Source organism: Chlorocebus sabaeus, chromosome 7 (genome assembly GCF_047675955.1).
Source record: "Chlorocebus sabaeus isolate Y175 chromosome 7, mChlSab1.0.hap1, whole genome shotgun sequence".
Lineage (NCBI taxonomy): Eukaryota > Metazoa > Chordata > Mammalia > Primates > Cercopithecidae > Chlorocebus > Chlorocebus sabaeus.
In genome coordinates, this window is record NC_132910.1 from 489,711 (window position 1) to 514,703 (window position 24,993).

Below are 24,993 nucleotides of genomic sequence, written 5' to 3' on the forward strand. Positions count from 1 at the left end.
CGACCACCACCCCTCTCCCTGCTGTACTGGATACTGTGCCCTATCAAACTCAGTGACTGCATCATTTCTCTAAGAGAACAAGTTCTGGCATGTATGCTGCTTCTTTTTTGGGGGAGGGTGGTAATGAGAAATGGGTGATACACCATTATCTTTATCCACAGTGTTCTCTATTTGTCCACATGACAATCTTGTATGATTTCTTCAAGTCTCAAGTCACATACCATGTCTTAATGTGTAACCTTCACTTACTGCCCCAGAGGACTTGGTGCTTCTTCCTTTGTGATCTGAAACCAATTTTAATGCAGTTTTACTGTTACAATAATTTGTGATCTAGAGAACAATGCCTGTCTCATTGACTCATACTGTGCGTTGCTCATTTTATTTCTAAGACTTATAATGCATACTTTTTCAAAAAATCATCTACTCTTAGGTCATCCACAAATGAAAGCTTTTATAACTCATGATGGATCCAATGGAATGTATGAGGGAATGTACCATGGAATCCCTACGGTGAGCCTTCTTTTATTGCAGATCAACCTGATAACTTTGCTCACATGAAGGCTAAGCGGGAAGCTGTTAGATTGGACTCAAAAACAATGTAAATTACAGATTTGCTCGATGCATTAAAAGTAATCATTAATGACCCTACAGGAATGTAAATTTTTTAAGCTCATTGCATGTATTCATACTTTCTCACATGAAGGCCAAGGGAGCAGCAGTGACTCTGAACATGAACACAGTGCTGAGTACATATAGTTTTTGTAACACTGAAAGGCCATGATCAATACATTATTGTATCACAATATGTTATTTTCTTTGTTTGATTTAGTGACAACATTTGTCCGAGGTTTTAGGATAGTGCATAAGTTCTAAGATAGCCAAAAAGCGAAATAAGAGGAATTGCTAAAGATGGTAACAGAAGGATTATAAGGAAGATTGAGGATAAAGTTGAAGCAGAAAACTGCAAATATTATTAGAGTATTGACTAATTTTCAGCACACTTATGTTGTCTTTCAGCATGAGAATTCATCAAACGTTCATTTTTAAATATTTTTTGTGTATATTGAAGGTATATAAAATGATATTATGGAATACAAATACATGTTTAAAAAGTTACCATAATAAAGCAAATAAACATATTCATGATCTCCTGTTAGTTATACATTTCTTTTGTTTTTAAAGCATTCCTAAGATGATTTATTTTCAGTAATCATCATGACATAATCAATTTCTAATCACATCATGTTCAATGTTTTGCAAATTTTCACACTACATTTTGACCCCACCATTGATAATTTGTAAACAGCTAGAGCTTTCAAACTTGCCTTTTAAAAATTATTGAAAAGAGGAGATATTAGTATAAATGTAGCCATTTCTTTGTTCTTACAGTGGTGGTTGATTTGCTTATTTGGAAGAATTATAAAATCAAAAAATAGATGACTTGAAAGAGATATGTTGGAATATTTCTGTTTAATAGTCAAAATGTATGAAACCAGAAATATGTGGTTGAAAAATTATTTCGGCCGGGCTCGGTGGCTCAAGCCTGTAATCCCAGCACTTTGGGAGGCCGAGACGGGCGGATCACGAGGTCAGGAGATCGAGACCATCCTGGCTAACACGGTGAAACCCCGTCTCTACTAAAAAATACAAAAAACTAGCCGGGCGAGGTGGCGGGCGCCTATAGTCCCAGCTACTTGGGAGGCTGAGGCAGGAGAATGGCATAAACCCAGGAGGCGGAGCTCGCAGTGAGCTGAGATCCGGCCACTGCACTCCAGCCTGGGCGACAGAGCCAGACTGTCTCAAAAAAAAAAAAAAAAAAAAAAAAAAAAGGAAAAATTATTTCAGCACATACATTAATTTCAGTTATGCTATTACTATTATATTAGTAATAGCAATAATTTTTAATAAACATAGCTCTGGTATTGAAAAATGACAATTTTTAATTAGCTGATACATACTGAATGTGTGTGACACACATTCTATTGGTTATTTGTATTATGAAACCCAATTGTATGAAAAAATATATCAGAATTGGTGCCATCTTCTGAAAAATACCGTTCCACCACGTGCTCTTTTAAGTAACAAGGAGAAAAGTTACCTCCATTGCTATTGTTATGGTGCCATGCTTTAGCACTTTGTGGTTTTGACTTGGTGAGCAATATACTTACATGCATCCTTATTCTTTGTCTATTAGTCCATAATTATTTCAACACTAGAAACAAATGTAACTGCAACACCTCAAAGTGAAATATTGAAAGCCACTTAGATTCTAAAATACCAATACAAGAAAAATAGTAATGACAGTGATCATTTACTGATAATCACTTTATGATGAGAATAATTCTACCAAGTATTCTGAGAATCATTACATGACGACTCACAATAATCAGGCAGGAAAGATACAATTCTTATTCATTCAAATTAACAATTAAAAAAACTTGGAACAGATACAATTTTTTTTAAAAAAAAGGATCAGTAGATATCAGGTTAGGATTCAAACTAAGGTCATCTACTTTCATACTTTTAACCATGAATCCACTGATGTAATGTTAATTCCAACTCTTGGTCAGTGCCAACTTCTTATGAGCTTTGCCCTGACATGTGCCTGACCTCGTCAGATTTGTCTGCTATCTCTAGACTTTGATATTATTTTGAAACTTGTACACCAGGTCCATTAATTTTTTTTTTCACTGGCTAATTCAATTTCTGTACTCTCAAATGATTTTTTTAACCCTTTGGACTTATCTGATTTCAATTTCTAGGCTAAAAATACTTGTTCTCTCTTAAATTATCTCTTTACATCTTGAAATCTTATGCATGAAACAAATTCTAGCCCATAAACCAAAATCTCTATAACCACCATGAAATAAAATATTTTATTTTTCATCCATTTTTATGTGGCATTCATTTTTAACATTTACACAAAAATTTCACATATTTGTCTTTTCTGGTTCATTATATAAGTTTATGTCTATTTGATTTTCCAGTAGCTGTAAAAAGAATGTGACGTAGTTTCAATCATTTATTATGATCAGTCTCTGAAGCCCTTGAACCAAAAACTCTTCTGGATTGAGTTTGTCATGCACCACAATGGAGCCAAGTACCTGCTGCCACCTACCCACAACCTCACCTGGTTGCAGTACTGCTCTATGGATGTGCTGGCCTGCATGGCAATTGTTACTCTCTTTTTCATAATATGTGGCTTGATTATCAACTGTTTGTTAAGGTAAGAAAGAAAGAAAAGAGATTAGATCTGTTTGAGATCTAAGGCAGGCAGGCATGATACAGAAAATCATGCCACTTAATGCCACCACTATGTATCAAGGTATGGACTAAATTCTTTACTGCATTTTACAAAATCTGTGCCTTCTTGATTTGTTTGAAATTTTTAATCTTTGTTAAGTATTAAGTAATGTTACTTTTAATTCACTTTTAATGTAGTAATTCACTTTTAATGTTTATCTATGTATATTTTTAAACTGAAAATAAAAAGAGATTCATTAGAAACTCAATCTGTTTCCTTGAGAGGGCCAGAAAGACTAGATATATTTTGCATTTTAAGAAATTTCTTCTTTTATATATATATTTATATAATATATAATAAATTCATATATTATGCATTTATATAACATATAAAATAAATATATTTATATATTATATTTTTATTGTTTAATTTTAACTTTTATTTCAAGTTCAGAGATACATGTGCAGGATGTGCATGTTTATTACGTAGGTAAAGAACACTCTTCTATATAAACAAATACAATTATATGGAATATATGTGTGCATGTCAGAAAAAAAAAGAAACACTGAGCAACATCCTTGTCAAAAATTGCAAGACAAATTTTATTTTGACTAATGAAGTAGGGGATAGAGACTGCAATATGAACTGAACTCAACCCCAACTAAGACAAAAGTTAACTGAGACTTTTAAAGAAAATCTATTTGTGAATAAAATGGGAATATGAGGAAATAAAAATAAGGAAACCAAAAAGAGAGTAGTTGGCTATATGGAAATAGAAAATTACATAAATATTAAGTGTAAATGATTGATTATTAGACAAGATGAGTTAGACAGGGTAATTTTGCAATTTGACAGGATCACATTTTATTGAGCAAAGCCTCAGCATGAAGGCTAGGGTCACCTTCCAGGACAAATCCATGACATAGCGCACATATAAGCTGGACTAAACTTAGCCAACTCTCTTAGCATGGTGTTTACCAAGTTCTTTGTGTTAAATGGGTGTTTCCAATTCATATCCTTCATGAAATGCCATATATTTTCTTATGAAAATTTTCTTTATTTCAAAACTCTAGATAGTCATAACTGGCTTCCTATGTAAAACTATACAACCTGGTAAAATGTTTGGTTAGAAAGACTGAAGATATTTTCCACATGAGACCTTGACTAACTTGAGTTACTATTTTTACTTTAGTAATGACAATTTGCAATTGGATAGTAATACATAAAAGAACAGAAAAGAAAAGGCTAGTTCCCTTTAGTCAGGAATGATAGATATGGTCCAGCAGGTTTAGTCCAGTCCCTCTAGATTATAATGTTACATGATTTCTCTCCTGCAATAAGATCTCACATTTCTTGTCCTTACTTTGTCAAGTATGATATCTCCACCTACTTTAATGCCTGGAATACTGAGGATATACAAACCGGAAATGTATATAATTATTTACTTATTCTCTTCACATAATATATTAAAAACTAAATTGTAGGTGGAATAAGGAGCCAAATATCACATACAACAATTTTTAAAGTCTATGCTGGAGATAATGTTGTAAATGGCAAAAAGCTCTCCGATACCTTCATTCAACTGTTGTTCATTATAGCCTTTGACTCAGAACAAGGTTTTAAAAGAAAATAACAGAGAAGAAGGGAACCAACTTAAGAGCAGTTCTTCTGTCTGAAAAGAGTTGTGTCTAAAACAGTTGAAAGAAAGAAAGGCATAATGATTATTTCTGACACAAGAAATAGACTTTTATAGTACTCTTCTCTAGGAGAAACTGTTGTAGCAATAATTGGTACCAAAATGAATTATTATAATATCTAGAAAAGAAATATACAGTAAATATTTTGCTTTACTACACTTTGAATATATAGTCATGCTACTAGAAAGAAAAAAATAACAAAGTACAAGAAAAAAAGTGTAATGTACTAGTGCTTTTTATAGAAATGTCTTCTTTATAAAAGGGGAAACCTTATAGATAAATATTAGTCTGGGGAAATAATGTAACTCAATGTGTACTACACAAACTAAATTTTAGTCTATTTATATTTTCTTAATGAAACAACTTCTGAAAATTCATCAAGGACCTTGCCAAAATAGATCTTCTTTGAAATTCGTAGACCATATAGCCAGATACCAAAATCTATGTCTATTCATGAGTTATCAAAGAATACTTTCATTTGTTTTCATATTGAGAAATCTTTTCACATAAAATACTATGTACACATATAGTTAGGAAAGTATGCAAATGTGAAGGTTTACCTGAGACTCATAAAATCACATAGTATATCAAATTCCAAAAATGTCAATATTGTGCATGTGTCTGTTTCTCTGAGATTGATTCTAAAAGCTTTTAAATATCTCAGGAGTTAACAAAATGTAAACACAGTAACTCTAATCACCTAGAATCATTGAATCAAAATAATATTCTTCATCTCCGTGATCATTTTTTTCTATAAAATTTTGAATATGCTGCTTAAATACTGGAATATGGAGCACTACAGAAGTTGAAGACAAAAATAACATAATTGTGAATTTAATGATGAAAGCAACATGTGAAGCTGAATCTGTTTGTGTCAAGGACAAATGGTTTATGTAGTTTTCTGAATTAATATCTATGCAGAAGGCAATGTTTCTTAAAAGATAAAACAAATGTGCTAATTAGAAGTTTCCTTCTTATATTCTTTAAGTATATTCTTTAATAGTCTTAAATATATTCTTTCACATACAAATTCTTAAAACCCAATAATAATTGTAAAAATTGCTAAATAACAGTAAAGGGTAGGGTCTTAGTAGGGATGTGTCTTCCAGCATCTAACACCTCACAATCACTCCAGTATTCTCTATTGATGAAGCTTAACATTCAACTAGCTGGCAAAGGAGGAATGTTTACAGGATCCATATTCAGTATCATGAAGTTGTATTTGCACCCAGGGGACAATAAATTGAAAACTCATAAAGCATACATTTTCAAATTTTTCATTTGCTATCATTCTAAAAGTTGTGTTCCTTCTGACACTGAATCTTGGAAAAATTTGAATGAGTAAGAGGCATGACTTTCTTTTTAAAATAACATTTTTGAAAGTGGGGGCATGTAGAGGTTCTGAGAAAGATGGCTTAGAGTTGGCCCACTGAGTTCACCACCCCCCTGGTGGTCATTTCCCTAATGTCCAAATGTATAATAAGAATTGGCGTACTAGCAGGTTGGATTTTTTATTTCAGTAGTGGCTAACTCAGACTTGGTTAGAGGAAGTTTTGTTGTGCTGGACCCATGCATACCCTTAGCCTATCACCACTCTATTCATACTCCCAAAAATCAACACTGGAGTAGCCAGGTATTTAGTGTTTTACCTATAATGGATATTAACCATCACCAATTCAAGCATATCAAGATGTCTCATTGATTTCATTGCAAGTTCCTAATTATTAGCCTCATTAATCACTTTTTGGGTTTGTGATTCAGTGAGAATTTCATTCATGTACTGCACTGATTTTTTCAAGTGACAGTTTTCTATAGATTCGTCTTTGGTATAGAGACTTTATTTAAGGATGAATTTGTTCTTCATAATAGATCTAGAATCCTGACTCATCATGACAGTTTCTCAGAGTGATTGTCTAAAAGAAGATTGATAAAGGTCAGATAAACAAGTAAAAATTAATGAATAATCCTCAGTCAGATAAGGTGAACTTTGCTGTTGGATTAATCCATCATGATGAGGACATGCAGCTTGCAAGCGTTAAGACAGAATGAAATACAACTTGAGACAAACACATTGAATCAGGTTATAAATGTTTGATCAAAGCATATAATGAGTAGTTAAGACCAAGAAAACAACTAGAAACAAGAGAGTTTTGGGAAAAAACTGGTAATCAGAAAATTTCTAATGTAAGGTGCTAACAAGTAATGCTTTTAGGTTTTAATCTGTTTACTGACAATTTCTAGAGCATTAGGTGATTCCTCTTGGGGGCTCTACCAGTCATGCATTTGATTTCATTTTATTTCATGCACTCAACCATTATTTCGTATATAATTAGGGAGCCTATTTCTGATTTCAGAAATATCTGATGTTTTTTTATTCATCCTTCTCACCTCATCCCATTCTTGTCTTAAATTAGTGATGCTTGCATCTGTGAACATTTGAATCATGCTTATTTAAATATCTCATTTTGCCCAGGCATGGTGGTTCACATCTGTAATCCCAACACTGTGGGATGTTGAAATAGGACGATTGACCCCAGGAGTTTGAGATCAGCCTGGACAACCTAATGAGAGCTCATCACTACAAAAAATTAAAATACTCGTTGGGTGCGGTGTCATGCATCTGTGGTCCCAGCCACTTGGGGGACTGAGGTGAAAGCATCACTTGAGCTTCGGAGGTTGAGGCTGAAGTAAGCTGTGATCACACCATTGCACTCCAGCCTGGACAACGGAGTGAGAGAGTCACTTGAGCATGGTAGGTTGAGGCTGCAGGGAGCCCTGAACACACCATTGCATTTCATTCAGCCTGGACGACGGAATAACACCTTATCTTAAAAAATACATATATAAATTAAAATCAAAGCGTCATTCTGTTTATGTCCTCTATCTACAATCCTTGGTTGAAAATCTTCCAACTGTGTATCACTGGTTATTTCCTCATATGGTTTTCTTGAAGAAATCTTCAACATGTGTTGTTTTCTGCAACATTCCTCATATTCTCTATTGTAAGAGAATCCCTTCACAATATTTAAAATTGCCTCCGTTGCAGTCTAGGGAGATCTCCAGTTACACACATATTTTATTATTTTTTTTTTTTAACAAAAGTAACTTCACTCTGTACATTTTTGTTTCTTACTTCAAGGTACTGTGCCTCATTTGGTTTCCTCCCAAAAGTCACTTTTTCATAATTTTCACAAGCATCTATTCATCGAATTCCCTCCAATTTTAACAATTGGTGGGCATTCTTCCTTCATTTTATACTAGGCTATATAAGTCTTTTGACATCATTTTTTAATGCATGTATATGTGTCTGGAGCAGAATAAGTTGGAAAAAGTTGAGTCACTTATGATCACCTCAGTATACTACGTCATTTAATTTATTAGAGTCTAGTTTTTAGGACACCTATTTCATGTATAAAAATCTATGAGTAAATATTTTAAAATGCTTAATGAATGATTCAGTAGTTATAAAAATATAAATTCACATACATTTTATGATTTTATTGTGTTTTTAATGTCTATATGTAATGAATTTCATAGTTGCTTAGAGGCTTCTGTTGACCAAATCAATAGCTTAAATTTGTGGAATTTTGAGAGATCACTGCAAATACTTTGACATTCTTATTAAACTGTGGTCCCTCCTCTTGAAATGTGGCAAGGCTTGTGGCTTGCTTAGCTAATAAATTATGGTGAAAGTGACAGCATAATTTTGAAGACTGTGTTAGAAAAGGCAGTACATTATCTTCATCTCTCTGTCTCTGTCTGTCTGTCTCTGTCTTCTACTTACACTTTTTTCCTTCTTTCTTTCTCCTTCTCCCTCTTTCTCTTTTTCTCCCTGTATACACTTTGGAGCCCAGTGTCACTCACAAAGTCCTGATGATAAAGGACAATTTCAAGGAGAGATGCAAAGAGGAGACTAAAAAGTCATGATTATTCATTCTCACAGGAATTTGGATCTTTTGACATCAATTACCAAGTATGTGAATGAATGACCTTCAGATGATTACTTCCCCAGCCACCATATGAAAGTAATGGCCTGAGAAATACTATGTATGAACCACCTGACTGAGGCTACCCAATACTCACGCTATGGGAGTTTTAATAAAATGCTTGCTGTTTTTCAAAATACCCACAATTGAGGGTAGTTTGTTATAAAGTGATAAATAACTGCAAGGATATTTCTTTATTGTATTATGTTTATTATACTTTAAGTTCTGGGATACATGTGCAAAACATGCAAGATTGCTACATCGGTATACGTGTGCTATGGTTGTTTGCTGCACCCATCAACCTGCCACCTATATAAGGTATTTCCCCCACCTCATGACAGGCACCATTGTGTGATGTTTCCCTCCCTGTGTAAATGTGTTCTCATTGTTCAACTCCCACTTATGAGTGAGAAGATGCACTGTTAGGTTCTCTGTTCTTGTGATAGTTTGCTGAGAATGATGGTTCTAGTGTCACCCATGTCCATGCAAAGGACCTGTACTCATCCTTTTTTATGTGTGCATAGTATTCTATAGTATATATGTGCAACATTTTCTTTATCCAATCTACAATTGATGGACATTTGGGTTGGATCCAAGTCTTTGCTCTTGTGAACAGTGTCACAATAAACATATGTATGCATGTGTCTTATAGAATGATGTATAATCCTTTGTGTATATGTCCAGTAATAGGATTGCTGGGTCAAATGGTATTTCTAGTTCTAGATCCTTGAGGAATCACCACACTGTCTTCAACAAAGGCTGAATAAATTTACACTCCCACCAACGTGTAAAAGCATTTCTATTTCTCCACATCCTCTTCAGCATCAGTTGTTTCATGACTTTTTAATGATCACTATTCTAACTGGTGTGAGATGGTATTTCCTTGTGGTTTTGATTTTAGATTACAAAAATGTTTCCCATTCTCTAGGTTGCCTTTTCATTCTGATGATAGTTTCTTTTGCTATGCAGAAGCTCTTTAGTTTAATTAGATCCCATGTGTCTATTTTGGCTTTTGTTGCTATTGCTTTTGGTGTTTTAGTCATGAAGCCTTTCCCACACCTATGTCCTAAATAGTATTGCCTAGGTTTTCTTCTAGGATTTTTATGATTTTAGGTCTTATCTTTAAGTCTTTAGTCCATCTTGAGTTAATTTTGTATAAGGTATAAAGAAGAGTTCCAGTTTCAGTTTTCTGCATATGGCTAGCCAGTTTTCCCAGCACCTTTTATTAATTAGGGAATATTTTCCCCATTGCTTGTTTTTGTCAGGTTTGTCAAAGATTAGATGGTTGTATATGTGTGGTGTTATTTATGAGGCTTCTGTTCTGCTCCATTGGTCTATATATCTGTTTTGGTACCATTACCATGCTGTTTTGGTTACTGTACAATTATAATAGTTTGAAGTCAGGTAGCATGATACCTCCAGCTTTGTTCCTTTTGCTTAGGTTTGTCTTGCTTCTGCAGGCTTTTTTTGGGGGGTTCCATATGAAGTTTAAAGTAGTTTACTTTTTTCCAATTCTGAGAAGACAATCAATGATAGCCTGATGGCAATAGCATTGAATTTATAAACTACTTTTATAAAGTAGTTTATAAAAGTACTGTTTCTTCCTATCCATGAACATGGAATGCTTTTCCATTTATTTGTGTCCTATCTTATGTTCTTAAGCAGTGGTTTGTAGTTCTCCTTGAAGAGATCATTCACACTCTTTGTAAGTTGTATTCATAGGTATTTTATTCTCTTGTATCAATTGTGAATGGGAGTTCGCTCATGATTTGGCTCTCTGGTTGTTAAATCATTATTATGATTATTGGTGTATAGGAATGCTTGTGATTTTTGCACATTAACTTTGTATCTTGAGACTTTGCAGAAGTTACCTGTCAGCTTAAGGAGATTTTGGGCTGAGACAGTGGAGTTTTCTTAACATATAATCATGTCACCCGCAGAGACAATTTGACTTCCTCTTTTCCTATTTCAATACCCTTTATTTCTTTATCTTGCCTGATTTCCCTGTCCAGAACTTGTAATACTACGTTGCATAGAAGTGGTGAGTGAAGGCATCCTTGTCTTGCACTGATGTTCAAAGGGAATTCTTCCAGCTTTTGCCCATTAAATATGATACGGGCTGTGAATTTATCATAAGTAGCTCTTATTATTTTGAGATATGTTCCATCAATACCTAGTTTAATGAGAGTTGTTAGCATGAAGTGGTGTTGAATTTTGTCAATGGCCTTTTCTGCATCTATTGAGATAATCATTTTTTTTTTTTTTTTTTTTTTTTGGTTCTGTTTGGTGTCAGGATGATGCTAGCCTCATAAAATGAGTCATGCAGGATTCCTTTTTTTTCTATGTTTGGAATAGTTTCAGAAGGAATGGTACCATCTCCTTTTTGTACCTCTGGTAGAATTCACCTGTGAATCCATCTGGTCCTGAACTCCTTTTGGTTGGTAGGCTATTAATTACTGCCTCAATTTCAGAACTTGTTTTTTCTTTCTCTTTTCTAGATGCTCTTAGGGGTTTAATTATGAAATAAGATGAATTCAGTTGACTATCTTTGATTCTAGTCCACTCCTGGGTCTTAGAGAAGCCCCTTCTGATTACTTTCTCCATGCCTGTGTGTCTTTTGTTAAATGCTGTGGCCATGTGTCCTACTCAGGAAGGGACCATAGATGGCACACAAAACCATAACTTTGACTTGTCAGCCCTAATCTGCTGTCTTTGTGCTTCCTGAAGTTCAGATGAAAGTGGGAATGCTACGTGCGTTGGAAGCTCTTGCAGATATGGCCCATCTGATTATGGAAGGTGGGGACAAGTGAAGTTATTTGCCATGCTGTCGGTGTGTTACCAGGGTAATAGGAATCTGCAACGCCTAGTGACAAGTGGCCGTGGTTGGTGGAATGTAACACATCCTGCCATATGAGTGTTTCCTGGGGGTAACAGTAGGCTACACACTTTACCTGAACTCACACAAAGCAAGACTACTAGGCTGGAAGCTCTATCAGGTATTACTTGCCTGGTTACCAGTGACAGGTTCAGGTGGAATATGCTGTGCTATTCAGGTATTTCCTGGTACAATAGGAAGCTGAGCCCTCCAGCTGAGTTCACACAAAAAGGAGGCCACTTGGCTGGAAGCTCTAGCAAACATTGTCCATCTGGCTAACAGCAGCAGAATGGGTGAGGTTGTGTGCCATGCCATCTGGGTGTTTCCTGGGACAACAGGAAGCTGCACCCTTCTGCTGCATTCAAATAGAAGTGAAACTGCTGGACCAGAAGCTCTGGCAAGGATGATAGTAATACAAGTTGATTCTTAATAATTAATGTACATAGAGGAGCTGATCCAAAAAGACAAACACTGTTAAATCTCTCAGAGTTTAAAAATACAGTCATATTCATTTTTCACAACATAGCATATTGTGACTGGTCTTTCTTGGTTTACTACATTTACTTATTATCCTCTGAAGTACATCTTTATACCTGAATTTTACCTAAGCTTCAATCTTCCATTAACTCTGCATTCATTCTTAATTTTTGTAAACCACTATATTTTCTAGAAATTGGTGATTATATTCTAGAATCACTGTAGTCACCAAATCATATGAATACTTGTTTGACCTCTCTGGATAGGGTCAAGTTTCTCACATAAGCATAATTTACTTTTATTTGGCATATACAATGTGAATATAATCTTAAAACCTGAGATTGGCTTTTGGTGTTATTAATAAGGTTTTTAATCCAATTTGTGTTTTTTACAGAAGTGATACAGCCATTCTCTAATCCTAGCATGTCTGAATTTTGCATATAACTTCGTAATGATATTTATTGTCAAATAATTTTAAATATTTAACTTTCTTCTAAGATATTTATTAATCCCAGCATCTTTTTCTTTTTTTGCATTCCTTCCCCGTGAAGTGCCATTCTCACTATCAATTACTTCCAGAAAATCTGTTGTCACCTTGACTATTTATGCAAAGCAAATCATTCTCCAACTATTGACTCTAATCTTTCCTCTGAAATAGCTTCTGCTAAGTAAATGAACCTGAGTCTCTGAGTCATTTGTTGTATCAAAGCATAACAACATTTACAGTAAAACAAAAAATATTGGGAAATATGAAATATCTGATCCTTTCTCCCTCTCTCAAAAATTTTATCAGCAAGGTGTGGTGGCTCACACCTGCAATCCCAGCACTTTGGGATGACAAGACGGTTGGATCACCTGAGGTGAAGAGTTTGGGACCAGGGTGGACAACGTGGTAAAACCCCGTTCCTACTAAAAATACAAAAATTACCCAGGCATTGTAGCACATGCCTGTAATCCCAGCTACTTGGGAGACTGATGTATAGAACATGTAGTGTTTGGTTTTCTGTTCTTGTGATAGTTTGCTGAGAATAATGGTTTCCAGCTGCCTCCATGTCCCCACAAAGGACAAAAACTCATCCTTTTTTATGGCTGCATTATATTTCATGGTGTATATGTGCCACATTTTCTTAATCCAGTCTGTCACTGATAGACATTTGGGTTGATTCCAAGTTTTTGCTATTGTGAATAGTGCTGCAATAAACATAAGTGTGCATGTGTCTTTAAAGCAACATGATTTATCATCCTTTGGGTATATACCCAGTGATGGGATGGCTGAGTAAAATGGTATTTCTAGTTCTAGATTTTTGAGGAATCATCACACTGTTTTCCACAATGGTTGAACAAGTTTACAGTCCTACCAACAATGTAAAAGTGTTCCTATTTCTCCACAACCTCTCCAGCACCTGTTGTTTCCTGACTTTTTAATGATTACCATTCTAACTAATGTGAGATGGTATCTCATTGTGGTTTTGATTTGCATTTCTCTGATTGTCAGTGATGATGAACATTTTTTCATGTGTCCGTTGGCTGTATGAATGTCTTCTTTTGAGAAGTGTCTGTTCATATCCTTTGCCCACATTTTGATGGGATTGTTTGTTTTTATCTTGTAAATTTGTTTGGGTTCTTTATAAGTTCTGGATATTAGCCCTTTGTCAGATGAGTAGATTGCAAAAATCTTCTTCCATTCTGTAGGTTGTCTGTTCACTCTGATGGTAGCTTCTTTTGCTGTGCAGAAGCTCTTTAGTTTAATTAGATCCCATTTGTTTTTTGGCTTTTGTTGCCGTTGCTTTTGGTGTTTTAGACATGAAATCCTTGCCCATGCCTGTGTCCTGAATGGTATTACCTATCTTTTCTTCTAGGGTTTTTTTTTTTTTTTTTTTATGGTTTTAGGTCTAACATTTAAGTCTCTAATCCATCTTATATTAATTTTCATATAAGGAGTCAGGAAAGGATCCAGTTTCACCTTTCTACTTATTTCTAGACAATTTTCCCAGCATTGTGTATTAAATAGGAAATCCTTTCCCCATTTCTTGTTTTTTCAGATTTCTCAAAGATCAGATAGCTGTAGATGTGTGGTATCATTTCTAAGGGCTCTGTTCTGTTCCACTGGTCTATATGTCTGTTTTGGTACCAGTACCATGCTGTTTCAGTTACTGTAGCCTTGTAGTATAGTTTGAAGTAAGGTAGCATAATGCCTCCAGCTTTGTTCTTTTGGCTTAGAATTGTCTTGGCAATGTGGGGTCTTTTTTGGTTCCACATGAACTTTAAAGCAGTTTTTTCCTATTCTGTCAAGAAAGTCATTGGTAGCTTCATGAGGATGGCATTGAATCTATAAATTACCTTGGGCAGTATGGCCATTTTCACGATATTAATTCTTCCTATCCATGTGCATGGTATGTTCTTCCATTTGTTTGTGTCCTTTTATTTCACTGACCAGTGGTTTGTAGTTCTCCTTGAAGAGGTCCTTTACATCCCTTGTAAGTTGGTGATTTGTGATTGGTGATTGTTCATATTACTATTGTAATTGGTTTGGGACATCACAAATTATGCCCATATAAGATGTTCAACTTAATAAATGGTGTCAACTGAGTGCCCCACACATCAGTTGTTTCCTAATCTCTCTCCCACCCCTCAGGCCTATTTCCTGAGACACAGCAACATTGAAATTAAACCAGTTAATAAACTTACAAAGATCTCTAAGTAGAAGGGAGAGTACCACATCTTTCACTTTAAATCAAAAGCTAGAAATAATTAAGAAACATGAGGAATGCATGCTAATAGCTTGGAAAAACTAAAAGCTAGACCTCTTGGATCAAATGGCCAACTTGTGATTTACAAAAAAAAAAAAAAGATAAAGCAATGTTCATGAAGGAAATTAGAAGTGTTACTCCAGTGAATGCCCAAATGGTTTAAAAAAAAAAAAAAAAAAAGAAAAAGTAAAACCTCATTATCATTGATGTGAAGACGTTTTAATCTGGATATATCAAACCAGCCACAATCATAACTTAAGTCTCGCTCTAATCCAGTGCAAGACCCTACCTCTTTTTAATCTTTGAAGGCTGAAATAAATGAGGAAGCCACAGAGAAAAATTTGGAAAGCTAGCAGACATTGGCTCATGAGGCTGAGAAAGAAAAAAAAAAATCTATCTCTATAACAAAGAAGTACAAAGTAAAATAGCAAGTGCCAATGTAGAAACTGAAGAAAATTATCTAGGCAACCTAGCTAAGATCATTTATGATGGTGATTACACTAAACAACAGAATTTGAATGTTGAACAAACAATCCTTTACTGAAAAAATATGTCATCTGAGACTTTAATAGCTAAAGATGGGAAATCAATGCCCGGCTTTAAAGTGTTAAAAGACAGGCTGATTCTTTTGTTAGTGGCTAATTCAGTTAGTGAATTTAAGTTGAAGACAATGTTCATTTATTATTTTGAAAGTACTAGAGTCTTTGAGAATTATGCATTGAGAGCCCTTGAGAATCCGCTCTGCCTGTGTACTATAAACAGAAAAACAATGCCTAGATGACAGCACATCTGTTTAAAGCATGACTCATTGAATATTTTAAGTTAATTGTTGAGATCTACTCCTCAGAAGATAAAATTTATTTCACAATATTACTGTTTAATGACAATACACATGGACACCCAAAAGTTCTGATGAAAATGTACAAAGAGATTAATGTTGTTTTCATGCCCACCAACATTACATCTATTCTACAGCCTACTAATAAAGGTGTAAAGTTACTTTCAAGTTTTATCATTTAAGAAATACATTTTGTAATGCTATTGTTGTCTTAGATTGTGATTTCTGTGATTAATATGAACAGAGTAAATTGTAAACCTTCTGTAAATAATTTATCATATTAGAAACTAAAACATTTGTGATTCATAGGAACAGGTCAGCATGTCAACATTAACAGGAGTTTGGAAGAACTTGATTCCAATCCTCATGATGACTTTAGGAGTTCAATACTTTGTAACCATAGATGTGTTTTCTTTCATTTCTTTCATCAATGTTTTATCACTTTTATTGTGACGATCTTATATCTTCATGGCTAAATCTATTCCTACATACTTCATTTTGGTAGCTTTGTAAATGTGCTTTCTTTTTTTCACTTTTTTTTTTTTTTCATTTAGATATTAGAATACAGAAACACAACTGATTTTTTGGATGATGATTTAGTAACCTCTGCCTTTACCAGATGTGTTGATCAATTTTAAGAGCTTCTGATGGAGTCCTTGGATTTTCTATGTATAAAATCATGTCATATGCAGAGAAAGATAATTCGAGTTTCTCCTTTCCAATGGATGCCCTTTATGTCTTTCTCTTGGCTAATTGCTCTGGCTAGAAACTCTAATGTTTTATTGAATAAGAGTGGTCAACGTGGACATATTTGTCTTGCTCCAGATCTTGGAGACAAAGCTTTCCAACTTTCTTTTTCTAGTGTGATGTTACCTGTGCATTTGTCATATATGGCCTTTATAAGTTTGAAGTGTTTTCTAATATACTTTATTTGTTGAAAGTTTAATGTTTTCTTCATGAAGAAATGTAAATTTTATCAAGTCCTTTTTGTGCATCTACTGATAAAATTATATGTTTTTTCTTAATTCTCTTGATATAATGTATCACATTTACTGGTTTGAATATGCTTAACCTTCTCTGCATCCCTGGTATAAATCGCAGTTCATCATTGTGTATAATCTCTTTGATGTGCTCTTGGATTTGGTTGGCTAGCAGTTGTTGGGCATTTTTGCATCTATGTTCAACTGGATTATTGGTCTATAAATTTTTCCTCCCTCTCTCTCTCTGTCTCTCTCTCTGGCTCCTTCTTTCTGGTTTTAGTATCAAGGTAATCACACTCTTGAAAAATTATTTTTAAAGCATTTACTTTAGCGTTTTAGAAAAAACACTTGAGAAAAATTGATTAATATTTTAATTATACTTTTAGTTCTGGGATACATGTGCAGTTCAGGCAGGTTTGATACATCGGTATACATGTCCCATGGTGGTTTGCTGCACCCATCAACCAGTCACCTAGATTTTTAAGGCCCACATGAATTAGGTATTTGTCTTAACACTCTCCCTCCACTTGCCACCCACCGCGACAGGCCCCAGAGTGCTATGTACCCCTCCATGTGTTCTCATTGTTCAACTTGCACTTAGCAGTGAGGACATGAAGTGTTTGATTTTCTGTTTCTATGTTAGTTTGCTGGCAATGATGGTTTCCAATTTGGTCTATGTTCCTACAAACAACACCAACTCATTATTTCTTATAGCTGCATAGTGTTCCATGATGTATATTGCCACATTTTCTTTATCCAGTCTATCATTGAGGGGCATTTGTGTTGGTTCTAAGTCCTTGCTATTGTGAATAGTGCTGTAATAAACATATTTGTGCATGTGTCTTTATAGTAGCATGATTTATAATCCTTTGGGTAGATTCCCAGTGGTAGGATTGCTGGATCAAATGGTATTTCTAGTTCCAGATCCTTGAGAAATCGCCACATTGTCTTCCACAATGGTTGAACTAATTTGCACTCAAACCAACAGTGTAAAAGCATTCCTATTTCTCCACATCCTCTCCAGCACCAGTTGTTTCCTGAGTTTTTAATGATTGCAATCCTAAATACTGTGATAGAATTTTATCACATTCTCATTGTGATATCTCTTTGCAGTTTTGCGGTATCTTATTGTGGTTTTGATTTGCATTTCTCTAATGATAATGATGAGAAGGTTTTTTTTATATGTTTGTTGGCTGCATAAATGTCTTCTTTTGAGAAGTGTCTGTTCATATCTTTTACCCAGTTTTTGATGGGGTTATTTTCTTTTGTCTTGTAAATTTGTTTAAGTTCTTTGTAGATTCTTGATATTAGCCCTTTGTCACATGAATAGATTGCAAAAATTTTCTCCCTGTCTGCAGGTTTCCTGTTCACTGTGATAGTTTATTTTGCTGTGCAGAATCTCTTCAGTTTAATTAGATCCCATTTGTCTATTCTGGCTTTTTTTTGCAATTGCTTTTGGTGCTTTAGTAATGAAGTATTTACCCATGCCATCGGTTTATGGTTTTTAGTTTTTGATTTTGATGTGAGTTCTTATTACTGCTTCAGTCTTTTTACTCATTATTTCCCTGTTCATGCTTCTATTTCTTTTAAATTCAATCCTGGATGGTTGTGTGTGTCCAAAAATTTTTCTATATCCTTTAGATTTTTTTATTTGTTGACATGAACTTGTTTAAAATAGTATCTTATAATCCTTTGTATATCTGTGTATCAGTTGTTATGTATCTTTTTCATCTCTCATTTTATTTATTTGAGTCATCACTTTTTGTAGTTAATGTAGCTGAAGATTTTTCAATTTTATGTATTCAATAAACCAACTTTTGTCTTGTTGATTTTTAAATATTTTAAAAATCTCTTTTATCTATTTCCACTATAATTTTGTTATATCCCTTATCTACTATTTTTTAGTTTAATTTCTGTTTTCACATTTCTTGAGGTGGTATAGGTTGCTTATTTAAGATATTTCTGCATTTTTAATGAAGACATTTATTGGTATGTATTTGTTGTTTTAGAACATATTTTTTTCTATATCTTCTAGGTTTTTTTATGTTGTCTTTCCATTTTTATTTTTCTCATATATTTTAAAATAATTTATCTATATACCTAAAGGTTGTTTATGAGCACAGTTAATTTTCATATAGTTACACATGTTCCCATATTCTTTCTTTTATTGATTTCTAGTTTTATTCCGTTGTGGAAAAAATTGACCTAATTTTGATTCAAAAAAATGTTAAGCCCTATTTTGAGCTAAAATATTGTCTATTCTAGAAGAAGTTTCATGTGCTGTTGAGAAGATTACATATTCTGCAAATGTTCAGTGGAATGTTCTGTAAATGTCCATGTTACGTTTATCTTACCTAGAGTGTAGTCTAACTCTGAGATTTCTTCTTTGATTTTCGGTCTGAATTATATTTTTATTGTTGTAAGTAAAGTGCTAAAGTCTTCTACTATCATATCATAGTAAATCCCTCTCTTCAGCTCTGTAAATTTTGCTTTATATATTTGGATGTTCCAGTGTTATGACCATACATATTTACAATTTTATTCTGTTGCTCTATTGTGCTCGTGATTATTATATAATGGCCAACTTCTTATCAATCCTGACTTAAAATATATTTTAACTAAGTATAGCTACTACTGTAATTTTTTTATTGTTTACAATGACAAGAAACAAAATTTTCTATTTCTTTCCTTTTAGTTTGTGTATGCCTTCATGGGGAAGTGAGTTTACTGTTGGGACAATAGAGTTAAGTTTTAATTATTTATCCACTCAGTCACTCTATATCTTTTACCTGGATCATTCAATAAATTTCATTCTGTAATATTATTAATAGATAAAGATTTACTACCTCCATTTTGTTAATTGTTTTCTGGGTTACTTTTTGTATATCCTTTCTCTCTTGATCTTTCTCTCTTTCTCTGTCTCTATCTCTCCTTCTCTATTTCTCTCTCTCTCTCTGTCTCTCTTTCTCTCTCTCTCTCTCTGTCTGTCTTTCTATCTCTCTTTGTGTCTTCCTTTATGGTTAAGTAATTTTCTCTAGTAGTAAGTTTTGATTTCATGCCACTTTTGTGTATTGTGTCTAAGTTTGACTTCTTAGTTAATGTAAGATTTATAAAAATATTTTATTGTTAGATAGTTTAAACTGATGACAACTTTGAGCACAAAGAAAAATAAACAAAACTGTATTTTGACATAATTTTGTCTTCCACATAATGACTTTTTGATGTCTCCATTTATATCTTTTGAAATTTCCATCTCTTAACCAATTGTAGTTACTACTTTCTTTAATATCTTTGTCTTTTGCATTCATGATAAAGATATAAATGGCCTACATACCACAATTATAGTATTACAGCATTCTTAATTTGTCTTTATAATTGCTTTTAGAAGTGCTTTTTACACCTTCAGATGTTTTCTTATTACATGTGAGTGTCCTTTTCTTTCCAATAAAAAATTTTTCCTTCCTATTATTTCTAAGATTGGTCTGGTAAAGCCTTAGCTTTTGTTTGTGTGGGAAAATGTTATCACTCTTTCAGGTTTTAAGAATTGCTTTGGTAGGCACAGTATTTTTGTATGGCAGATTTTTTTTTTCAGCACCTTAAATGTGTATCTTATTGTCTTCTTGCTCACAAGTTGATTTTTTTTTTTTTTTTTTTTTTTTTTTTTTTTAGAAATTTGATGAAACTTGAATTAAGACATTGTTTAATATGGTACAAACTTTTTCTCATATTGCTATCACTATTATTTCTTTGTATTTACCTTTTAACCATTTAAATAGGATGTGCCTTTGGGAAAGACTCTGTAGATTAAATTTGATTAGGGTACCTGGATACTGTCATCTTTCTCTAGATTTACAAAATGTTCCATCATTATTTTCTTAAGTATGCTTTCTAGACCTTTTTATTTCTTATCTCCTTCAAGAATTCCTATTATACAGAGGTAGTTTGCTTAATACTCTTTGGTTCTTTCCATAGGATTATTTCACTAATGCTAATTATTTCTCTTTTTTTTGCTCTTCTGACTGGGTAATTACATATATTTTATCTTTAGGATTGTTGATTTCTTACTCTGTTTGACCAAGTCTGCTGTTGAAGTTTTCTAATGAGTTTTTCAATTCACTTCACTTATTTTTTATCAATTGAATTTCTTTTTATTTTTAAAATATTTCCATTTCTTTGCAAAATTTATCATCTTTTTCCTGGATTATTCTCTAAAGTGTGTTTTTTTTTCAACTTTCTATCCACATGTGCTGTGATTTCTGAATTTTTAAAATGGGTGTGCACTGAATTTCTTATCAAAAATTTTACAGAGCATCGGAACTTTAATCCTGCACTGGAACTGAAAACCAGACTTGCAGTGATTTCTAGGTCTTGGAGAGACTTAAGCAATAACGGAAACTTAATCTCAAATGTTATACTTGTTTACAGGTCATAGAAAAGCTCCTTATGAGGACCTGAGAATTGTAAAAAATACGTGCCAAAGATTCAGACCTTCTTTTGGATTTTGGCCCCTGCAGTATTATGGTACTGGTCAAACTCTGCAGTGTGGCATTCCTGCTAATAGGAATGCCAAGCAGTTGCTGAGATCTGTGTGCATGTCAGTGTGATTAGTACTCCCACTCTCATTTCCAGTTCACCCCAGGTCATTCAACCCCCTAGCCGCTCCTAATGCCTCTCCTGGGGTAGGACAAAAATGGGCTTACCAAAAAGAATCACAGATCCATGAAGAAACTGAACATTCCCCTCACATTTCCTACTCTGATCTTGGTAACTTCAGATAAAGTTCTCTCACAGTGCTGTCTTCTTGGTGTGTGGAAGGGGTGTCATAATCCAAAAGAATTATTCATCTTACAGATCATGAGTTTTCCCATGTCTATGAGTCTTGGGATTTTCTTCTCTTTTTTTAGCTCTGGTGAATTCAGTGTGACTTTTTGTATTTCCATAGTTACTAGTTGTATTTTTGTGTGAGAATTAATTTGGGGGGCGTTATTTCATCATTTTACTGACATCACTCCTCAAGGAATATTTCTGTGAGTTTGTAAACCATTATGATTTTAGAATTTAGAGTATCTACCAAATACTTAAAAAGCTGTATATTTATTACTTAAGTGTCCTGTATAACTATTTGGTTGGGTACTGTTTCTACTAAATAATTACTATGTATTGAAGCCATGCATTTCTAACACAAACTTTCTTGTAGAGATGGAAGTATATGGCAGAATATAGGAACAATATAACTGTACATATGGAAACTTCTTTAGATTTTTATTAAAGCGGAAGTAAACTACATTATTCTACATAATATTGCATCGTTATGATGCAGAAATTATTTTCTTTGTAGGAAATGAAAGAATTTGTCCATATCTCTGGCAAAGATGGTACTGTGGTGTTTTCTCTGGGACCAGTTGTGCAAAACTTTACAGAAAAGGCTGATCTCATTGTTTCAGACTTGGCCCAGATTCCACAGAAGGTGAGTACAACCTTCAATCCTTACAAGCAGCCATTTACACAGTGAAGAAAGTGTGGTTTTCCATTTGGAATTTGAATCTCATTTTCTACTTTGCATTAACAGGCACTACTTCTACATAAAAAATTTTAAAGTATTATAGTAGTGTATGTGGGAGCAACTAATCATTTGCCTATGAATTCTTGAAATTACTTTGGAAATACTTATCTTTGTTGTCATTTGTTTGTGACAAAATGAAAAGAAAATATTAAGTTTCTATCTCACATTTTGTGATTTTAAATCTTTTTTTTTTTTTTTTTTTTTTTTTTTAGACGGAGTCTCACTCTGTCGTCTAGTCTGGGGTGCAGTGGCCTGATCTCGGCTCACTGCAAACTCTCCCCTCCCTGGTTCATGCCATTCTCCTACCTCAGCCTCCCGAGTAGCTGGGACTACAGGCCCCTGCCACCATGCCCACCTAGTTTTTGTATTTTTAGTAGCCGAGTAGTTGGAACTACAGGCACCCGCCACCACGCCCGGCGAATTGTTTTGTAATTTTAGTAGGCGAGTACCTGGGACTACAGGCGCCCGCAACCACGCCCGGCTAATTTACTGTATTTTTAGTAGAGAGGGGGTTTTACCGTGTTAGCTAGGATGGTCTCAATCTCTTGACCTCTTGATCCATCCGCCTCGTCCTCCCAAAGTGTTGGGATTACAGGCCTGAGCCACTGCTCTCGGCCAAGATTTTAAATCTTAAGGTCTGTGCTAACTACTCAAAAACAAACAAACAAAAACAACGCTGAAGTGTGCTAACTCCAGGGAACATATAAAGGGAGGGCCGATATAAGAAAGATAGAGAAGAATTATGCCCTAGAATCTCCTCAACATATTTGATTACATAAGAACTCCATCCAGTGTACTTGGATGTGAAAGTAGAAGCTTAGATTCATGTAGTCTTTCTTATGAATTAGATTTTTCTAGAATTAAAAGGCGATTACAATTTTGATATTATAGTCCAGCAATCAGTTAATTTTAACTTTCTTGTTATTGCAATTGTAGATTTCCACTCTTTAGGTAGTACTATTTATACACTATTCAATGAGTTTTTAAAAATTTAATGGTTAATTAAATTTCATAAAGCTCAATAAAAGCAAGTATGCTAATTAGGAATGTGAAATTCATTTTGCTTATGAAATTGGAACATCTATGTATTTCTATGTTTTCAAATGTAATATTTTCATATAGCTTTCCGATTAACAAAAAAGTGTGTGACAAAGGCATAAAGATGAACAAAATTCAACATTGAACATAAAATCTAAGTAACTTCATTTTCTTTTTTAATTGAAAATAAATAAATATATAAAATCAAGGAGCGAAGGAGGCATGAAGAAAAGCAGAAAGTAAGAAAACTATCCAAAAACAAATAGCAAAATCTAAAGCAAAGATTTTCTATGAAGAGAATAGCATGGAAAAGACTCATCTCCATGATTCAATTAATTCCATCAAGTCCCTCCTACATCATGTGGACATTGTGGTAGTTACACTTCAAGATGAGATGTTGGTGGTGACACAGCCAAACCACATCAGGCCATTATGATCTCCTGTTTTGGTTACAAACGCACTGTTTTAATAATCCTTTCTAATTTTAAGGTCTTGACTTTACATGCCAATATTAGTTGATACAGTTGCTTGCTAAAGGAAAATCTTGATTTCATAACTGTCATCCTTTAAAAGATGTGTAAGTAAATTTTGGTGGAGTATTAAACTCAAATCCATAGTATGACAAGTAAGACTGCCTAAGGTCTTCATTCCAAATTAACTGTCGTTTGTAATCTCCTGCCCTCAACTTTCTCTGTGATCCATACACATTGGGATGCTCTCCGTATGTACGTGATTTTTATCTTTCTGTTCTTTATTGGAAAATCCCTTCTTGGCCACACACTGCCTAGGTCCAATCAAAGCTTTCATCTTCTATCATATGTTTCCTGCTTTGTTAAGTTTTTCTAATTATTTCTTATAGAAGTCCTTGTTTTTCTTCTCTGGAACTGTAAACATCCTGTATTGTTCATGTGATTCACATCAAAATAGTCTTTATATTATAGCTATTCAATATATTATCAGCTAATTAGTGAGGGTCCACATAGGTAAAGTGATGTAAAATATTTGTTTTCCAAAACCATCTTGTACCTTTGGGCTTTGTGTGGAATGACAGAAAGTCTGTGTATGTTTGTGTCTTGTGTGGATTAGAAACTTTAAAAAAATATTTTGTGAAAGAGTAGGTTAATGTATGTGGCCAAGATGACTGATTGAAAGTAGATAATGTGCATGGCTCTCACAAAGAGGAACAGAAGGGGTGAGTAAATAGAGCTCCTTCAACTGAAATATATATTTTAGAGTTTATCCCATATTAAGTGTTTTCACTAATACAAGGCATACTTCTGAGATGTTGCAGATTTGGTTCTCGAATACTACAATAAAGCAAATATTGCAATGAAGTGAGTCCCACAATTTGCTTTGGTTTCTAAGGCATAGAAAAAGTTACGCTCACACAATGCTGTAGTGTATTCAGTCTGCGATAATATTAAGTCTGCAAAGTGCATGCCTTAATTAAAAACACTTAATTGGTAAGGAGTGCTATTTATCATCTGAATCTTCAGTGAGTGCAACTTTTGTTGATGGAGAGTATGGCATCAATACTGATGTTTG

At 34.0% G+C, this 24,993-nt stretch overlaps 1 pseudogene; it reads left to right on the forward strand.

Annotated features, from left to right (window-relative positions):
- The window catches only part of LOC103235583 (UDP-glucuronosyltransferase 2B4-like), a 53,914-nt pseudogene that overhangs the window by 27,937 nt on the left and 984 nt on the right, over positions 1-24,993 (forward strand).